The following is a 7,951-nucleotide window of genomic DNA, read 5'->3' as shown; positions in this document are numbered from 1 at the left end:
TCAAGAGTCTTCTCCAGCGCCATAAAGCCATTCAGTGCCCAGATGGTACACTGAGCTACACTGTCTTCCTGTGTCTGAAACTGAATAAAGTTTTCTGTTGATAGAAATGATACTGCCAAGGAGACAGGGCTAGCAGCTGCAGGAACTTTTACAATTATGACTCTAAGGAGAGCCACAGGCAAGTCTGAACAATTGTGCAACTAACAAACACCAAGTACCTCTTGTAAAAGAGAGTAAAGGACACAGAGAAGTATAGGATGTGGTCCTTGCCCTCAAGGAGCTTACATTAGTTGGGTTACAAAGCATAAAATACAAAGCTGGCTGAGCTAAAGGTCAAAGAAGTAGCAAATACAAGGAAGGCAGTCCATGGTGGGGATTTGATGGCAGAGTAGCAGGGAGAACAGTCAGGACGAGGAAATGGGAGTGGGAAGGCACAACTGTGGGACTAGGATCTGTGTGCCCAGATACCAAGAGTGTAACCTGGAGCCATCTCTCTGTGCAAACCATCTATTGGTGATAGCTCTTTTTGAAAGTTTAGAGTATTATATTAATCTGTGTTACATTTTGAGCTTCCCTGGTGGCTCAGACGGTAAAGAATCTGCTTGCAATGCAGGAGACTTGGGTTAAATCTCTGGGTGGGAAAGATCCCCTGGAGAAGGGAATGGCTACCCGCTCCAGTATTCTTGCCTGGAGAATCCCAGGGACAGAGGAGCCTGGTGGGCTATAGTCCACCGGGTCACAGAGTCGGACACGACTTTCACTGTACTTCACTTCTTCAGGTTATATTTTAGTAACACATTAACCCCCAAATCTCCGTGGTGTAACAGCTTGGCTTGACTCACTCAGACATCTCTGGGAATGCAAAAATCATGAATAGGTTTCCAAAGATGCTATTTTTCTATGAGGCAGCTGGGAATCTGCCCACCCCAGCTTCTTGCCTCTCTTCCCATAACCACTTCGTTCCTCCCTAGAGGGACTAGGCTGTTTTTCTTTTTTTCTGTTTTTCTTTTTTCATCACAGTGCTGTCACCTATTTTATCTCTTGAGCTCCTCTGTGTGTCCCCAACTGGCAGCAGAGATCCAGACTCCTAGTTCCAACTCCTGGGATTACCCTGACAATTCTCTACTTACGTGGGCTGGGTCTTGGGGTGCTATGGGCCGGCCGAGTCGTGTTCCAAGGGCCTGGCTTGGGGAACGCCATCACAAGCCTGATCTTATTGTTGGGTGTGCGTCTCAAGGGCAGTCCCCAGTTATAAAACAAGGTGGAATCCGGAGTTGGCATTACTGCATCCAGTCAGGGACAGATGAGGACACCAAGCTGGGAGCTGAATGGGAAAGGGGCTCCAGAGAATTAAGATGGGAGGAAAGTCAGTGTAATTAGATGGAAAGGAAAAGAGGAACGTCCCTGAAGCAGAATGCTGGGACCATTTAAAGGGCTGCCAGACAGTTAACTACCCACAACAGGGGAACAGTTTAGGTATTCAGCAAAAGAAACATCGGGAATCACAAAGGTTAAAGAGAATGGCAAAGTTCTTTGGTCCCTTGACCCTGGTTGGTAGTCATGATTCTTTTCTTTCGACAGTATCCAGATCAGCCCAGGGTTTCTCTGATGGCTCAGTGCATAAAAGAATCCATCTGCAATGCAGGAGACACAGGAGGTGCAGGTTTGATCTTTGGGTCCAGAAGATCCCCTGGAGAAGGAAATGGCAACCCACTCCAGTATTCTTGCCTGAAAAAAACCTCATGGACAGAAGAGCCTGGTGGGCTACAGTCCAAAGGATATCAAAGAGTCAGACAGGACTGAGCGACTGAGCATGCAGACCAACCCAGCCCTCCTCCTTTATACCAAAGACTCACTGAATTGACCTCTTCCATCATTCATTCTTTCTGCCCTTGTGTGTGGTGGATTCATCACATGGAAAATTCCCTTTCTTAGTTAGGACTGGATCTCAAGAGTGAGAATGGGCAGGTCGTGTAGTGTTCCCTATCACCAGTGGATCCTTTCCTGGTCTAGGATGTCTTGGTGGAGGTGGAGGGATGTCTTCCATCTGGGAACCCTTAGCTGCTAACAGGAGGGACCATTTAGGTCCCCACATTTCATGTAATTTTGTCTCCTAAGAATGAGAGCTCCAAGTAGTCATTCTGGCCTTGACTTATTGGATTGACCAAAAAGTTCATTTGGGTGTAAGATGTTATGGGAAGGGCTTCCCCAGTGGCTCAGATGGTAAAGAGTCTGCCTGCAATGTGGGACACCCAGGTTCAATCCCTGGGTCAGGGAGATTCCCTGGAGATGGAAATGACAACCCATTCCAGTATTCTTGCCTGGAGAATTCCATGGACAGAGGAGCTCGGCGGGCGACAGTCCATGGGGTCGTAAAGAGTCAGACACAGCTGAGCAACTAACACTTTCAACTTGTTACGGGAAAACCCGAATGAACTTTTTGGCCAACCCAATACTTTACTGCAGAAGACTCTTGTATATGTTCTATTTTGAAGGCTATCATGCTTCAGACTGGACCAAACAAATCTGTGGCGCTTTCAGTTTCTGATCTTTCTCTCCTCTAAGTCACTCAGTCACCGTCCTTAACTATCTTCTACACTTCATTAAAGATAGGTTCAGTGTGTTCCATTTCTGAGAAACATATCTCCAACTAAATTTCCACCTTTGTTCCCAACAGGCTTTGCTTACTGATTAGGTCATAAAGGTTTCTGGAAGCTAAATCGGAAGTATTAGTGTTTGTAACTACAGTTGCTGAGATCTATATCTATGTACCTGTGAAGTCTGCTACAAGATGAGAATGAGTTCTAAATTGATCTTTAAGTGTCGAACAACCATGTCCGCTGGAATGTTTTAGACATCTCTTCTGAACTTATCACTTCGTGTCATGGGTTGGTCAACTTTCATATTTTCTCCATACATCTTTTTTCCCTTTCAATGTGGTGCATGTACGTCAGCCGGAAAACCCACTTATCAAAGAGCAGTCTCCCTGGCGCTGAGTAACAGTGTGCTATGGGAAATGAGTTCTCTGTATACTAGGAGCATTTTCAGAATGTTTTGATTCTGGTGGTGGTGTTTGATTTGTCCCTGAATCCCCTGTTGGAAGCACATCCATTTATTGTCTATAGATTCCAAAAAGCTTTATAAAATATAACTTAAGGACATGACTTGCACCGCCCAGTCAGGCTGTTGGGATTTTGCAGTTTGGGTTTGTTAACTCTGAAGGGGAACAATAGTGCCTGAAGCACAGCTGAGCCTGTGCCTCATTCAATGGGGCTCCATGGGTTCTTCTCTATGGGTCCTTGAATTCCTTGGTGGATGGGGTAATGTTGTAAATGGATGTAGTGGGTTGAATTGTGGCCCCTGAAAATATGTCCACTTGGAATGTGACTTTGTTTGTAGTAAGGATCTTTGCAGATGTGATAAGGTGAGGATCTTGAGATGAGATCATCCTGAATTAGGGTGGGCTCCAGATTTCTTATAAGGCGGTCTGTATAAGACAAGAGAAGGGGAAAGATACAGATGCACAGAGAAGGCCATGTGAAGATGGAGCCAGATTGGAATATGTAGCCGAAAGCCAAGGAATGCCAAGGGTTGCTGGCAGCCCCAGAAGCAAGGACAGAAACATCAAACAGTTCTCCATCAGAACTTCCAGAAGGAATCAACCTTGCTGATAACTTGAATTCAGACTTCTGGCCTCCAGAACTATTATAGCATAAATTTCTGTTGCTTTAAGGGAGCAAGTTAGTGGTAATTTATCATGACCACCCTAGGAAACAAATCCAATGAGGGCTGTCAAATGAAATATTTTATATACAGGAAAGAAAGAAAGTGAAAGTGAAGTCACTCAGTCGTGTCTGACTCTTTGTGACCCCATGGATTGTAGCCTACCGGGTTCCTCCATCCATGGGATTTTCAAGGCAACAATACTGGGGTGGGGTGCTATTTCCTTCTCCAGGGGATCTTCCCAACCCAGGAATAGAACCCGGGTCTCCTGTGTTGTAGGCAGATGCTTTACCATCTGAGCCACCAGGGAAGTCCCTACATACAGGAAGGAGCGTGTTATTTAAAGCAAGGATTGGGGACTTCCCTGGTGGTCCAGTGGCTAAGGCTCCATGCTCCCAATGCAGGGGGCCCAGGGTTCGATCCCTGGTCAGGGAAGTAGATCCCACATGCTGCAACTAAGACCCAACACAGTCAAAGAAATAAACAAAAACAAATATTAAAAAAAAATAAATAAAGCAAGGATTGGCAAACCAAAGCCCCAAGGCAAATCAGGCTGCTGACTATTTTTGTAAATAAAGTTTTATTGAAACACATCTGTACTTGTTCATTTATGTATCATCTCTAGCTGTTTTTGCCCTACAATGGCAGGGTTGGGTAGTTGTGATAGAGACTATGAGACCCACAGTGATGAATATATTTACTCATTTTGGGGCAGGCAAATACAGATTTACTTAAGAGGGGACGATGATAGGGAATGGGGAATTCTGTAGTTATCTCATTGACCTCCCATAATATATCTGCTTTGAAAGTCTGTATGTTCAAATTTTGAATTTGCTTGAAGTCAGATTTCTCTTATGGAAGTGGAGATATTGATTTTAAAAACTTCAACCAAACAGCTGGTCTGTAGGATTTACGTAGCCTTCAGGTAGATTGTTTACCTCATCTTTCTCATTTTGACTTCTTGGACTTAATGTGAATTGAAAGCATAATTAGTAACCAGCAACACACTCTCAGAATAAGGGAATGAGTAATCTATCAATATCATTATATTGAAGGCCCGTCTCTCCTAAATGGTCTTGGGTGCTTAAGGATGTGATCGGATGGGCGTCCTCTTTTTGATGTGTACAGTTCTCCCAGCTCCTAAACGGGAGATGTAGCAGCTGAGTTAAGCTGCACACAACAATAGCTTTTTTACTTACCTTAGCATCGTACACAAATAAACGTTACTTCTCTGTCGAGGAGTCATCCTGTTGATGAAGCACACTTTCCACCCAAACTGTGCCTTTTTAAAGCCTTTAAAACTTTTCTGGTGAAATAAAGATTTATAAATTTGGTCATTGAACTTCCACTTGAACATTTCTGACTGGTTTTGAGAAAGACTTCTCTTAAAAAAAAGAGTCATATCTCTTGAAAATCCACTTAAAGGGATTTATACAGAGAAACAATCACTGATGTTCAGACATTCAAAGATGTCCCTCAAAGCACTATTTATAGCAAAGAACCGAAACTTAAATTTGAAACAATAATGAAGAATTAGTTAAATAAATATAGTTTCCATTCTGTGAGCTTATCAAAGAATATATAATAACATGGAAGGCTTTCTTGATATATTTTTAAGTGGAGAAAAAGCAAAAGAATGCAACAGTATGCATGGTTTAGAACAAACACACACTCAGAAAAACAAGTGAAAATTGTAGGTGGTTTTTACTATTCTTTTGCTTATCTCTATTTTCTCATATTTTTTTCAAAGAATATTTTTATAATAATAAAAAAAGATAAAGTGAGCAGACTTTGCGTTCAAATATTTTCATTTAGATTTGAGAATTGTTGGTATAAAAATAACTTTGTTGTTTGGGTCCCAGAATATTTAATAAAGTACTTAAAATGTGGCTCATGAGGACAATGCAATTTAGATAAGTCACTTTCACACCTAAGCTTCAGTTTCTTCACCTGGAAACCAGAGCATTGAACTCATTAAATATCTAAGTTCCCGGTCACCTGTGACATTCTGTGTGGTATGAGGTAGTGTTCAGAGCAGCCTGTCCAGCAAGATAACTTACTCACCAAAAATACCTGCCCACTCAGTCGTGTCTGACTCTTTGCCACCCCATGGACTGTAGCCCGCCAGGATCCTCTGTCCATGGAGTTGTCCAGGCAAGAATACTGGAGTGGGTTGCCATTTCCTCCTCCAGGGGATCTTCCCGACCCAGGGATTGAACCCACATCTCTTATGTCTCCTACACTGGCAGGTGGGTTCTTTACCACTAGCGCCACCTGGGAAGCCCCCAAATGGGGTCTACCTCCACTTACGGAGGCTGGCACAGACCCTGGGGAAGGCCCCCTGGAGAAGGAGCACAGACTCTTGCATAGACTAAGAAAGCCAACTGCCTTACTGGCCTGGGAGAGTTGGGTCAAGTTGGCCCTTCTATGGGTGAGGCTTCTTTAATCTTCTTTGTCTTGGTCAAGTTGCGGCAATGCATTTTCTTAGGGAAAGAAATTCTACTTTTAAAACTTAATTTGTACCAATTGGCCCCAGGCAAAGATAGCCTGCAATAAACTTGGTGTCAATTTCATGTTTTGCTGAAGTTTCTGAAGGCTTTTGTTTTGTTTTAGAACAACCAAACCACTTCTCTGTGAGAGGCGATGGGGAGCAATCATCAGCTTGTCAAGTAGTTTTCAGAAAAATAAGCCCCGAGTATTATACCTGGCCTCTAAAATTTTTATTGCCTTCACTTGAGTGTAATGGGGCCATCCTTTGCTGTTTGCCTCTGTTTCACTCACCTGCATTCCATCATCCCTTGGAGCTGCATAGGGTAGAGGATATTCCCTTGTAATGTGTTGACCTGCTTCCCCAGTAAGACTTTTAAGTTCCTTCCGGCTAGGCACTGAGGTTTTGCTCATTTTGTATCCTGTTCCTATCCTGCCCGGTGTCACACATAGGTGACCATGAGCGACTTTTGATTTGAATTTTAAAGAGTACTGCAGCCAGCCCTCTCTGATGCAGCCCTATTTACCAAAGGTGGGCTCTTTCACCCTCCATAAGCTCTCCTTTTGCTTGAGATTATAATCAGGGCGCTGCGCTATGGTGCATTCCTATGCTGGGACATTCTTTTTTTTACTCTTAAGTCTTTTGAATTTGTTACAATATTGCTTCTGTTTTACGTTTTGTTTTTTTTTGGGGGGGGGCTCAAGGCAGGTGGGAGCTTAACTGCCCCACCAGGGATCAAACCAGCACCCCCTGCCCTGGGAAGGCGATTTCTTAACCATTGGATCGAGTCCCTGGGATCGTCTTAATGTTGGAGCATGTGTATTGAGAAAAACAGTTCCGAGGCTGTTTATTCCTTCAGTCAACGAGTACTTGTTCATGGTGCTCACTGAGGCAGCAGAGTTGGAGCAGAGGGATGACTTCTGGCATCTGTGATGTCGGCGCAGCGATGGGAAGGGAGAGGACAGGAGCGGAAGCGGAATGCAGACTCGATGGTCTGCACATGCATCCGTCTATCCATCCAGCCATCAACTACCAGTTGATGGCCTGCTAAGTTCCTAGCACTGGTTTGGGTACTGGGGGCATCGTGTGATTAAAATAGGCAAGCCTGTTTTGGAGAAGGCAGAGTTTATAATATAGGGGGAAACAGGAAAACAGTGAATAAATAGATACTGTCTTTTCAAGTGAAGGAAGAAAACCCTTCGAAAAAATAACTCAGGGAGTAGCATCGACATGTATACACTTTGCCACGTGTTAAACAGGTGGCTGGTGAGAAGGTGCTCTGTGACAGGGAGCCCCGCCTGGCGGTCCGTGATGGCTTCGAGGGAGGGAGGCTCGAGAGGGGGCTGATGTGTATGTATCCCGGTGGCTGACTCGCTCTGTTGTGCCGCAGAAACCAACGCCACACTGTAAAGCAATCTTCCTCCAGTGAAAAGAATAAATTTAAAAACACAACAAAGGGCGAGGGGATGGAGGCTGATGCGGGTATTCAGGGCAGGTGGGCCAGAGAGGGACTAGAATGGCCTCAAGATGCAAGGAAAGGAGCCCTGGACTGAGTCAGCTTCTCGTTTCACCGCTGCCACTCACTCTGCAGCAGGAGCCAAGCTCGTAAGCATCCTTCTCTCACCTGATTACTGATGAGACAGCTGATGCATGTGACTGTACCACTCAGGAGTAACATCATTATTATTATTAATGTTCAGGCCCATTGCATGATTTGCATGGACCTAGGGGAAAATTGGG

Source organism: Cervus elaphus, chromosome 27, assembly GCF_910594005.1.
Source record: "Cervus elaphus chromosome 27, mCerEla1.1, whole genome shotgun sequence".
NCBI lineage: Eukaryota > Metazoa > Chordata > Mammalia > Artiodactyla > Cervidae > Cervus > Cervus elaphus.
Note: the sequence above shows the minus strand (reverse complement) of the source record.